This window comes from Helianthus annuus, chromosome 9 (assembly GCF_002127325.2).
Source record: "Helianthus annuus cultivar XRQ/B chromosome 9, HanXRQr2.0-SUNRISE, whole genome shotgun sequence".
Classification (NCBI taxonomy): domain Eukaryota; kingdom Viridiplantae; phylum Streptophyta; class Magnoliopsida; order Asterales; family Asteraceae; genus Helianthus; species Helianthus annuus.
In genome coordinates this window covers 25,140,355-25,153,899 of record NC_035441.2, presented here as the reverse complement: position 1 = coordinate 25,153,899, position 13,545 = coordinate 25,140,355, and the positions used below count along the sequence as shown (strand labels likewise).

Below are 13,545 nucleotides of genomic sequence, written 5' to 3'. Positions count from 1 at the left end.
CATACATCGAATGGTTACAAATGGTTCACATACATTGAGTGGTTACAAATGGTTCTAAAAAATCAAAGGTTACAAATGGTTCAAACAGTTCAAAATGTAAAACAATGGGCTAGCATGTTAAGTGAACATACATAGGAAAACATAATGAAATCATGTACTAATAGTGTACTAATGAACATAGCAAGTATATGATATGAAAACATGGAAAACACGAAAGTAACAAGTAGGCACATGTGTTTCACCCCAAAACAGTTTGAAAACAGTTAAAGAGGGGACTATGTACTCACTTGAGGGTGTTTAGAAGTCTTGAAAAAAATCGGAAGATCGGATAGAATGAGGTCTCGTAAACCAAATCAGTGTGGGGACTCATACGATATGGTTTAACATGGCCTACATATTAAAAGGAAACCTAACCTAAGTGCTTACGACCCATTACGACCCGTTTAGGTAGCTTATGCTACTTTAACGCGTCGTTCGTGTAAAACGCGTTTGGAACGCCTAACTAGTCCTATGACAAGTATTATATGCCTTAACATGTCTACTAATGTTACCTAATAAGTTTAGATGTGAAAATTTAGGTTACATATGCTTAAAATGAATTTATGCGTAAAAAGGGCATTTTGGTCATTTACCTAAGGCATATAAACTACCTATCATATCACTACTTAAACGAAGTGACCACATGTGCAATACAAAAAAAAAAAAAAATCTTTTTGTATTTTTTTTGAAAATTTTTTCCATGCATAAAAAGCTGCGATTTTTTTTTTTATAAAAATTTTTTAAAAAAAATTGGCATGTTTTTTGGCTTTTTTAGTTAGTTTTTTGGTTTTCTCATTTAAACTAGTTTTCTCATGATCCATCCCCTATATATATATAAAGGAAGGTTCAAATGAAAACCACTAGTTATTGTGAAAACTCGAAAACTAATTAAAAAAAACCAAAAAAACATACAATTTTTTTTATTTTTTCTTTTTGCAAACCAAATTTCGCAGGTTTTTTTATATAAAAAAAATTAAAAAAAAATTTTTTTTGTTGTGTAGCGCACATGTGTAATACTACACATGTGTTTGTGTACTACACATGTGTATTATTACACATGTGAACTACACAATTTTCTTTTTGAAAAAAAGTTTTTTTATATATAAAAACCAGCGATTTTTATAAAAAAAATTGAAAAAAAATAAAAAATTTTTGTGTGTTTTTAGGTTTTTTTTAGTTAGTTTTCGAGTTTTCACAATAAAAGTGGTTTTCATTTGAACCATCCCCTATATATATATATATATATAGGGGAAGGTTCAAATGAAAACCACTATTTATTGTGAAAACTCGAAAACTAATTAAATAAAAGCCAAAAGAACATACAAAATTTTTTTTTTTATTTTTTTTTGCAAACCAAATTTCGCAGGTTTTTTAATATAAAAAAAAGAATTTAAAAAAAAAAAAATTTGTGTAGTGCACATGTGTAATACTACACATGTGTACTACACAAATTTTTTTTTTTTTGAAAAAAAGTTTTTTTATATATAAAAACTAGCGATTTTTATAAAAAAAAATTGAAAAAAAAAATTTTTTTGTGTGTTTTTTAAGCTTTTTTTGTTAGTTTTCGAGTTTTCACAATAAAAGTGGTTTTCATTTGAACCATCCCCTATATATATATACAGGGACGGGTTCAAATGAAAACCATCCCTAGTTGTGAGAACCGTGAGAACTGTTTTGGACGAATGAGAGGTGGACACCTCATTAAGCTTGTAATTCGACAATAACTATCAAATATCTTTCTCTCTCTTACACAAAAAGACAGAGCATTAAATGAATTGTGTTTCTCTCTCCCATATCACATTCTCTCTCTCCCATATCACAATGTCTCGATCCCTCTCTCTTTGCCTCCTCTGTTTTCCCCAAACACCCTGTAACACCCCAAAAACGTAAACCCGTATATTATAAAGTTCAAGGAATTAATAAACAAGAAATTACCAATTAAGAACTTAAACTAGTTAAGTTCTAGTCTAGAAATAACTCATATTATGGTTAAAATACTTGAAACTAGAGAAAATGGTAGTCAAGGGACTAAACTTGTCAAAAATGAAACTCTTATTACTAATAGTAACAAAATCAAAACCAAACACACCAAAAATTGGTGGTCTGGTCGACAGAAGCAGAGAAAAGGGGCGACCCCCATATCCAAAACCCTAACATCACCATTTCTTGCAAATTGAAGGCTCAAATCCTAACCAAAACAAAATCCGAGCTTAGAATCGTGTTCCTCATCGCGAGAGGGTCTAGAGGTATGTAAAATTTTGTGAGAATTCACTACTTGAAATTCTCATGAATCTAGCAAAATCTGAAATTTATTTGATGCATGATAGTAATTAGTTAGATTAAAGATGAAATAGTGTCTAGGGTTAAAACTTAGACAACTATAGGTGAAATCATGCCCTAATTCAGGAAAAATTCCATGAATCCATAAATGTTAAGTTATGGGTTTTGTATGTTGATGATGAATATTAGGATTTTGGGTGTAATCCTAGTATAAATTTCATTATAAGAAGTAATTCCAGTGATATTGATACTAATTGTGTGCAAAATTGCTATTATAGTGAAATTTGATGGCAAATCTTAAAGTCACGAACTTGTTTATGAAGGTGGAAAAATCTGACCCGCTAGGTGTTTGTAGAAATGCCTAAGTGAGGACTTAAATGTTAAAATTTGGATAAAAACGCAGATTTGATAATGGTCCATAATGATGTGATTATGGTCATGAAAAGAGATCTAAACATGTTGTGAAAACTGAATTTTCTAGGCAAAGAGTCCGGTTCCTCTAGCGGACAAGCCGAGGGGAAATCACGAGGAAAAGGCGCGCTCTAAAGGTACGAAATTTATCGTTTCGTTACATTATACCTTATTGTTAGTTTTATGTAGTCAATTTTGAAACACGACGACCAAGATTTACCAATACGTCACGAATATGATTAGTGCCTTAAACAAGTAAATGGGTCAAAACAAGTGAAAATGCATGAAATCTTACATATCCGAAATGGTGTGTAAGTTTAACACCCAAACGGGTCAAACAAGTTATGGTAATAAGCATGAAGCATGACCTTATTACACAATGCGTGAATTACATGATAAGTATGCCGTGTAACGAACACCATACCCAAATTAAGAAATCTTGTTTTTAATATAGGAGCTAAGGTGCATATCCGATGCATGAAAATAGTATAAACAACCAAATATTATGTCTTGTAATCTAGGGTGTAAGTTGATTTCGTAAGCATGCCCGCTCAAGAATAGTTGAGTAATGTTATAAACCAAAACAAGTATAAAGTACTAGCCCAGCCGCGCAGTAATTTATGCGAATTTGTGTTGTTTCGACTCATAGTGAATCAGCAAGAAAACTGCATTTTAAACAAGGAAGAGATGTGCAGAGTCTACCGTAAATTACGGTAGTACCGTAATTTACGGTGGCCTGAAATTATTTACGGTGAGTCTCTACTGTGTTACGGTAGATCCCAAATGACCAGAAGCCACCGTAATTTACGGTGACACCGTAAATTACGGTGGAGCCCTGTTTGACAAAAGTTGTTTTGATCATTTTCTCGAATCCGTGTTCGGACCTGATTCGAATACGTAATTACCAAGAGTGTTAGTACTAATGCTTGTTTTAAATGTTAGTTCTCAGGTACCAAGAAAAAGGATGAAGATCAAGCAAGTGAATAGAACCGAACACACACATTTTAAGAACGCTTCCGCATCCAAACTTTGTGTTAGAAACTATGTAAATTAATGGTAGTTACTGTCTTGTATGTGGTTTGTAACAACAATACATGAAGGTTGTGTTAATTTTGGGTTAAACTATGAAAGTTTTTGTAAAGTCGTCATTTTGGCGTTAAATGCAAGGTTTTTAGGTTATTAAATTTGGTAAAATAAGCTGGGTCTTACAAGTTGGTAATCAGAGCTTAAGGTTGCCAATAAGTGTTCGGTTCAAGCTTGATCAACATCCGGTAAGAGTTATTGCTTAAGTAGAATTTAGAAGTATAGAAATAATTCACAAACGAATATACATGGAAAAGAGTGTGTAAGTACACTCAAACACGAGAAAAGCATGAAACAAGAATAATAGAATCAAGAGTGTGTAAGCACACTCAAACACGAGAAAAGCATGAGACAAGAATGATTGAGTCAAGTTGCGAGCTTGATCAAATCAAAACAAGTAAAACATGTATTACAAATGAAATGTTTAACGATATATGTAAACATTTCAGTATCAAAGATGGCAAGCGGAGGTGACGGAGATGCGGTGCCAAGAGTCACCGAACAGATGAGAATAGTGATTGCCGAAGAAGTTGGAAAGGCGATCGAAAACAGCTTGTCGAATTTCATTGATAAAATCCAAAATACGGTTTTATCAGTGGTAGAAGAAAGAATCAAGAAGCTGGAAGATAATTCAAATCTAGCAAAGGAAAAATCCGGGGAACGAAAACCTTGTTCATACAAGGAATTCATAGCTTGTAAACCGCCTATCTATAATGGGGAAGTTGATCCAATCGTGTGTCAGCGATGGATAGGCGATATCGAGGGAGTGTTCGAGAGAACACATTGTGATGAAAATGACTACGTAGCTTATGGTACGGGTCAATTAAGAGGTCAAGCGAAGGATTGGTGGGATAACAAGAAGAAAGAGATTGGAAACGAAGCGGCTAAGGCCATGACGTGGGAGGAGTTTAAGACGCCGTTTCTTAAACACCATAGCCCCAAAGCGGTTATAAACAAGATTAAGGAAGAGTTCATGCAACTCAGACACAAGGGTGAATCCATAGACAAGATCACGGGGGTGTTTATGGACAAAATGAAGTTCTGTGATGATCTGATCACGAACGAAGAACAGAAAGTCTATTACTACCATAACATGCTGAGCGCTGAATATAGGGAGTTCATAACCCCTTCAAAGTATGAGACCCTTACCGAGATTGTCAATGCTGCTCGGGAAAGAGAGATTGAGTTGAAGAAGAGTATAGAGCGGGGTGAACGAAGGGCACAGGATATAAATCCAAGCCCTACCAAGAAGGCAAGAACGAATGAAACATCAAAGAAATCAGACGCAAAGAGCGGTACGCCAAGTTGCAAAATCTGCGGCAAGAATCACAAAGGTGAATGTCGCTTCAAGGATAAGCCATGTCCTATATGTCGAAAAACGGGACATATGGCTATATTATGCCCGGAAAAAGTGACCGTTTGTTATAACTGTTACCGAACGGGTCACAAAAGATCAGAGTGCCCAGAATTGGCGGGAAAGAATGAAGGGCAAGATTCAAAAGGTGAAGCCGCAAAAGCCAAAGCAAGATCCTTTCAATTGACCGCTGCTGAAGCAAAGGTCGAACCTGACGTGGTCTCAGGTATATTCACTATAAATTCAATTCCCGCACGTGTGTTATTTGATACTGGTGCGAATAAATCCTTTGTTTCATATGGGTTTATTCGACACCCCTCATTTGTTCTAACAAAATTGCCTATGCCTTTAGAGGTAGAGATAGGTAATAATAAAAGCTTTATTGTCTGTGATGTATGTAAAAACTGCACGATGAATATTGATGACGAGGAATATGCAATAGACTTGATCCCGATGTCGATGGGAGAATTCCAAGTGGTAGTGGGAATGGATTGGCTATCCCGTTACCACGCAAAAGTGGTTTGTTTCCGAAAGGAAATAAAACTAACTTCTCCTAGCGGAAAGCAAGTTACAATATATGGAGAAAAGGGAGGTAACCCGGTGATATGCTCAATGCTAGAAGCTCGCAAACTCATGAAACATGGATGCAAGGCCTTTATGGTATATGCGAGCGAAACGGAAAAGGAACTCCTCAAAATTGGGGATGTACCAGTCGTGCGAGATTATGAAGACGTGTTTCCGGAAGAACTACCGGGGATACCGCCAGAACGGGAGGTAGAGTTCGGAATCGAGTTGATTCCGGGCGCGAAACCCGTGGCCAAGGCGCCATACCGACTTGCACCGTCGGAGTTACAAGAATTGATGTCTCAAATTCAGGAATTTCTTGACAAGGGATTTATCCGACCGAGTGCGTCTCCGTGGGGCGCACCAGTCTTATTCGTGAAAAAGAAAGATGGCAGTATGCGCATGTGTATCGATTACCGGGAGTTAAACAAACTCACGGTGAAGAATCGATACCCACTTCCAAGAATCGACGATTTATTCGACCAACTGCAAGGAGCAAGTTGGTTTTCCAAAATTGATCTCCGATCCGGTTATCACCAATTGAAAGTCAAGGAGGAGGACGTACCCAAAACGGCTTTCCGTACGAGGTACGGGCATTATGAATTCCTCGTAATGCCTTTCGGATTGACCAATGCGCCCGCGGCTTTCATGGACCTCATGAACCGGGTTTGCAAACCCATGCTAGATAAGTCGGTAATTGTATTTATCGACGACATTCTGGTATATTCAAAGAGTGAAGCCGAGCACATGTGTCATTTGCGGGAGATATTAGACACACTTAGACGAGAGAAGCTGTATGCAAAATTCACGAAGTGTGCTTTCTGGTTACGGGAAGTACAGTTTCTTGGGCATCTTATTAGTGCTGATGGAGTACTAGTAGATCCGTCGAAGATAGAAGCTGTGACAAAATGGAGCCCTCCAAGAAATCCCTCGGAAATCCGAAGCTTTTTAGGGCTTGCGGGATATTATCGGAGATTCATACAGGATTTCTCCAAAATTGCCTTACCCTTGACCAAATTAACTCGTAAGGAGGAAAAGTTCGTGTGGGGCATTAAGCAAGAGGAAGCTTTCCAAACACTCAAGGAAAAGTTGACCCACGCTCCGGTACTGACCTTACCGGAAGGGACTGAAGACATGGTGGTTTACTCGGACGCTTCTCAATTGGGGCTCGGATGCGTGTTAATGCAACGAGGCAAGGTTATCGCCTATGCCTCGAGGCAATTGAAGATTCATGAAAATAAATATCCGGTTCACGACTTAGAATTGGCGGCGGTGGTGTTTGCCTTAAAGATATGGAGACATTACTTGTACGGAGTAAAGTTTACAATCTTTACCGACCATAAAAGCTTGAAATATTTCTTCGACCAGAAGGAATTAAACATGCGGCAAAGGCGGTGGTTAGAAACCGTCAAGGACTATGACTGCGAAATACATTACCACCCCGGTAAGGCCAATGTAGTTGCCGATGCGCTGAGTCGCAAAACAGATTATGCCCCGATACGGGTACGATCAATGCAACTGGTTGTGACTTCAAGTTTACTAGAACGAATTCGAGAAGCACAAGATGAAGCTGTAAAGGCGGAAAACTGGAAAAAGGAAAGAATCATTGGTCAAGTTAAAGACCTTGAAGTGGGCAGTCACGGCCTAAGAACTCGTTTTAATAGAATCTGGGTCCCCAACACATGTGGTGTTAAGAAGCTTCTCCTTGATGAAGCTCATAAATCCCGTTATTCCATTCACCCGGGGGCGACCAAAATGTATCATGACTTGAAGCAAAACTATTGGTGGCCCGGAATGAAGCGAGACACTGTGAAATATGTGGAAAAATGCTTGACATGCCTACAAGTCAAAGCGGAACACCAAAAGCCGTATGGTAAGCTCCAACCGTTAGAAATTCCGGTTTGGAAATGGGAGCAAATCACGATGGACCTATTGACTAAACTACCTAAAACAAGTCGTGGTTTTGACGCTATTTGGGTGGTCGTGGATAGGTTAACTAAAAGCGCCCACTTTATTCCGATTCGTGAAACCTATACATCTGAGAAAATGTCGGAGGTATACACCAATGAAATCATAGCAAGGCATGGGGTACCGATATCCATTGTATCAGACAGGGATACTCGGTTTACCTCGAAATTCTGGCGTGAATTCCAAGAACAGATGGGAACCAAATTGTTCCTTAGCACTGCTTACCATCCACAAACGGATGGGCAGAGCGAAAGAACAATACAAACATTGGGTGATATGCTACGGGCTTGCATTATTGACTTTGGGGGTAGTTGGGATGTCCATTTACCCTTGGTCGAATTCGCGTATAATAATAGCTATCACGCGAGCATTAAAATGGCCCCGTATGAGCTATTATATGGCAGAAAGTGTCGGACTCCGGTATGTTGGGGAGAGGTGGGCCCGCGAGGGCTAGCACCAACTGATGTAATCCGAGCTACAAATGCGAAAATTGACATAGTTCGGACACATTTAAAGGCGGCTCAAGACCGACAAAAGGCATACGCAGACAAAAGAAATAGGCCAATCGAGTTCCAAGTTGGCGATATGGTCATGCTAAAGGTTTCCCCATGGAAGGGTATTATTAGATTCCGAAAAAGGGGAAAGTTGAGCCCGAGATTCATTGGGCCATTTAGAATCATTGAACGAGTTGGTAAGGTAGCTTATCGACTTGAATTACCCGAAGAATTGAGTGGGATTCATAACACATTTCACGTATCACATCTCCGGAAATGTTTGGCCGACGAGACCACTCATGTCCACTACGATGATATCGAGGTGGATAACAGTCTCAACTATGCAGTGAAACCGATTGTGATTTTAGATCGTAAAGAGAAAAGCTTGAGGAACAAAGTGATAAATCAAGTCAAGGTTAAGTGGGACCACAGAAAAGGGTCAGACACTACTTGGGAATCCGAAGAGGAGATGCGGCGTCTCTACCCTACATTATTTGGTACGTAATTCGGTTTCGGGGACGAAACCCCTTTTAAGGGGGGTGGACTTGTAACACCCCAAAAACGTAAACCCGTATATTATAAAGTTCAAGGAATTAATAAACAAGAAATTACCAATTAAGAACTTAACCTAGTTAAGTTCTAGTCTAGAAATAACTCATATTATGGTTAAAATACTTGAAACTAGAGAAAATGGTAGTCAAGGGACTAAACTTGTCAAAAATGAAACCCTTATTACTAATAGTAACAAAATCAAAACCAAACACACCAAAAATTGGTGGTCTGGTCGACAGAAGCAGAGAAAAGGGGCGACCCCCATATCCAAAACCCTAACATCACCATTTCTTACAAATTGAAGGCTCAAATCCTAACCAAAACAAAATCCGAGCTTAGAATCGTGTTCCTCATCGCGAGAGGGTCTAGAGGTATGTAAAATTTTGTGAGAATTCACTACTTGAAATTCTCATGAATCTAGCAAAATCTGAAATTTATTTGATGCATGATAGTAATTAGTTAGATTAAAGATGAAATAGTGTCTAGGGTTAAAACTTAGACAACTATAGGTGAAATCATGCCCTAATTCAGGAAAAATTCCATGAATCCATAAATGTTAAGTTATGGGTTTTGTATGTTGATGATGAATATTAGGATTTTGGGTGTAATCCTAGTATAAATTTCATTATAAGAAGTAATTCCAGTGATATTGATACTAATTGTGTGCAAAATTGCTATTATAGTGAAATTTGATGGCAAATCTTAAAGTCACGAACTTGTTTATGAAGGTGGAAAAATCTGACCCGCTAGGTGTTTGTAGAAATGCCTAAGTGAGGACTTAAATGTTAAAATTTGGATAAAAACGCAGATTTGATAATGGTCCATAATGATGTGATTATGGTCATGAAAAGAGATCTAAACATGTTGTGAAAACTGAATTTTCTAGGCAAAGAGTCCGGTTCCTCTAGCGGACAAGCCGAGGGGAAATCACAAGGAAAAGGCGCGCTCTAAAGGTACGAAATTTATCGTTTCGTTACATTATACCTTATTGTTAGTTTTATGTAGTCAATTTTGAAACACGACGACCAAGATTTACCAATACGTCACGAATATGATTAGTGCCTTAAACAAGTAAATGGGTCAAAACAAGTGAAAATGCATGAAATCTTACATATCCGAAATGGTGTGTAAGTTTAACACCCAAACGGGTCAAACAAGTTATGGTAATAAGCATGAAGCATGACCTTATTACACAATGCGTGAATTACATGATAAGTATGTCGTGTAACGAACACCATACCCAAATTAAGAAATCTTGTTTTTAATATAGGAGCTAAGGTGCATATCCGATGCATGAAAATAGTATAAACAACCAAATATTATGTCTTGTAATCTAGGGTGTAAGTTGATTTCGTAAGCATGCCCGCTCAAGAATAGTTGAGTAATGTTATAAACCAAAACAAGTATAAAGTACTAGCCCAGCCGCGCAGTAATTTATGCGAATTTGTGTTGTTTCGACTCATAGCGAATCAGCAAGAAAACTGCATTTTAAACAAGGAAGAGATGTGCAGAGTCTACCGTAAATTACGGTAGTACCGTAATTTACGGTGGCCTGAAATTATTTACGGTGAGTCTCTACTGTGTTACGGTAGATCCCAAATGACCAGAAGCCACCGTAATTTACGGTGACACCGTAAATTACGGTGGAGCCCTGTTTGACAAAAGTTGTTTTGATCATTTTCTCGAATCCGTGTTCGGACCTGATTCGAATACGTAATTACCAAGAGTGTTAGTACTAATGCTTGTTTTAAATGTTAGTTCTCAGGTACCAAGAAAAAGGATGAAGATCAAGCAAGTGAATAGAACCGAACACACACATTTTAAGAACGCTTCCGCATCCAAACTTTGTGTTAGAAACTATGTAAATTAATGGTAGTTACTGTCTTGTATGTGGTTTGTAACAACAATACATGAAGGTTGTGTTAATTTTGGGTTAAACTATGAAAGTTTTTGTAAAGTCGTCATTTTGGCGTTAAATGCAAGGTTTTTAGGTTATTAAATTTGGTAAAATAAGCTGGGTCTTACAACCCACACCAAAAATCCCCATGAAATATTAAACTTTTGCCGCTGAAACAGCTTTTCTTGCCACCAGACCTTTCTCCAGCAATTAGGAATCTGATGCCTTCACTACACACATTCCTTAAATTGTAGCCATTTGTTGGATGTTTTTTTTGGTGTCTAATCCGCATATATATCAACGTTGCCCTTGATTTTCTTGACTGTATATCTCTTAAATGTCAACATATACACGTGTGATTTAGTTTACGAAGATTTTTCAATGCCGAGAACATCGATCAGAGAGTAAAATAGGCGTAAGGTTCACAATGGTGTAAAATTAAAATGAGATATACTGGGATAGTATTCGAGTTACAGGGACAAGGGCCAAACCAACCACCCAATAATGGAATCGTCGAGCGAAAACACTTGACAACCTCCTAGAAGCAGCCTTCCTTACCACCAGACCTTTCTCCATCAATTAGGAATCCGGTGCCGTCACTAAACACATTCCTTAAATTGTAGCCGTTTGTTGAGTTTTTTTTTTTGGTGTCTAATCCGCATATATATCACCATTGCCCTTTATTTTCTTGACTGTATATCTCTTAAATGTCAACATATACACGTGTGATTTAGTTTACAAAGATTTTTCAATGCCGAGAACCTCGACCAGAGAGTAAAAAAGGCTTAAGGTTCATAATGGTGTAAAATTAAAATGGGATATATCGGGCTAGGATTCGAGTTACAGGAACAAGGGCCAAACCAACCACCCAATAATGGAATTGTCGAGCGAAAACACTTGACAACTGTGACACTTGTGCTTCGTAAACACACACAATGTAGGACACAATCTTTTATCAAAGAAAAAATGTGTTCTGGTCTCAAAAATTTATTTATTTTGGTTTTACAATTTCACTATTTGATGCTAGTTCATTTTCAAGCTTTAAATCCCTTTCTGGAAAGTTAAACGCGAACTGATGCATAAACGTAATCAGTTTAATGCGGAAAACACTTCGGAACAGTGACATAGGCTTAACATACCTTAAATAACTTTTATATAACTTAGAAATAAGTTTTGAAAGCTTTGGTGTGTCAAAAACAAGTTTATTCACACTCAGGGACTATTTGCATCAAACTGCGAAAGTCTACTGATTCACCTAGTACCGCACATTCCGGAACTTGATCATAAGTTAAATATGCCCTAAATATGCTTTACATAGCTTAGAAATAGGCTTTGAGGTGTTTGGTGCGCAAAAATAAACTTTCTTGATCAATAGGGACTAAAGGCGTCAAAAAGTGCATAAGTTTGCATTTTCACGCATATCTTACGTTCTGAATATATCCGGACTTCCAAAAATTTATGTAATCATTAAAACGTTTTATTTTAGTGATTGGAATGATAAAATTCCATTCTTCGCTTAATTTGGATCGTTTTTGCGTGCGTTATGACTTCCGTCGTAATTAACCGAATAACGCAACCGTACGACTAAACGAACCGACATCCTTGATATTTTTGAGCATATTTTAAGTTCCCTATACTTTAACTTCATTTTAGAGCTTTTAAATGGGGTTAACGGGGCTTAAAAGTGCCAAAAATCAAGTTTTACAAGTGAAGGGACCATTTTTGAAATTTCTGGCAGATACATTGAACTTGGTCCATTTTTTAGGTTTTGATGGTTTTAACCCAAGGTTTTCCACTCTATGGGTTGGATTTTGATGGTTTTAAGTATTCCCATGGTTTTGAAAACCATGTGCCCACTTGTAAGGTCAAGATCAAAGCACGATTTGCGAGAAACGATCCTAACGGTTCTCCGAAATCTATATATACCCCTTCCATTTCATTTGCAAACTCACCTTTGATCTGATTTTGTTCTCTAAGTTGAAGTTATACACTTCATACCTGAGAATAATTAGATCAAACCTCCATTTCTTGGACCCGTTGTAAGTATTCTTTCATTCTTTTATGCGTCTTTAAGCGTAAAAGACAAACAGTGTTTGACTTTCTGCTTTGACCAGTCTATGGTCAACGCGAAGTTTGTTTGAACTTTGTAACGTGAGCATAATCACGATGGTTATAGAATCTTGTGACTAAACCTAGTGATTACCACGTTATTTAGGCGTAGTGACGAGTCATAGTTTCGGTCAAAATGCGTATTCTTGCGTATTTTGCAACCAAACTATTCTTGGGTATCAAGACCCTTTGTCTTGATATCAAACTTGTTTTCAAACTTCGTTAAACATGTTTTAACATGTTTAACTCGTCACTTTTATATTAGTGCTTATATGGGTCATAAGATAAGCGGTCTAAACAACCGCTTAGACTTTCGAACCCGACCCGTTTGGTCAATCAGTAGGATTTGACCAAACATATTTTGTGACCATAGTTGTATAGGGAATAACTTTCCGTGGTTATACGTAATGGTCACTTCGTTTAAGTAGTTGTATGATAGGTAGTTTATATGCCTTAGGTAAATGACCAAAATGCCCTTTTTACGCATAAATTCATTTTAAGCATATGTAACACATGTTTTAACATCTAAACTGATTATATAACATAACTAGATATGTTAAGGCATATAATACTTGTCATAGGATTAGTTAGGCGTCTCGAACGCGCTTTTGCACGAACGACGCATTAACGGGTCGTAAAGGGTCGTAAGCACTTAGGATAGGTTCCGATTTACAATGTAGGCTTTTATTAAACCATATCACATGAGTTCCAATGCTCGTATGGTTTACAAGACCTCATTCTATCCAATCTTCCGATTTAGGTGTCGATTCGCTAACATAGTATCTGTTACCCTA

The 13,545-nt window shown here is 37.5% G+C and overlaps 1 long non-coding RNA gene across 3 annotated transcripts; it reads left to right on the top strand.

Moving 5' to 3' along the window:
* Window positions 1-2,151: 2,151 nt before the first annotated feature.
* LOC110905395 lies at window positions 2,152-9,676 on the top strand. 3 transcript variants are annotated; one of them, XR_002573081.2, is made up of 3 exons: window positions 2,152-2,285; window positions 2,801-2,867; window positions 9,632-9,676. It is a non-coding gene; the product is annotated as an uncharacterized LOC110905395 (long non-coding RNA). The 3 variants fall into 3 exon arrangements; XR_002573082.2 differs by lacking the exon at window positions 9,632-9,676 and adding an exon at window positions 3,680-3,890; XR_002573080.2 differs by lacking the exon at window positions 9,632-9,676 and adding an exon at window positions 3,673-3,714.
* Window positions 9,677-13,545: the final 3,869 nt, after the last annotated feature.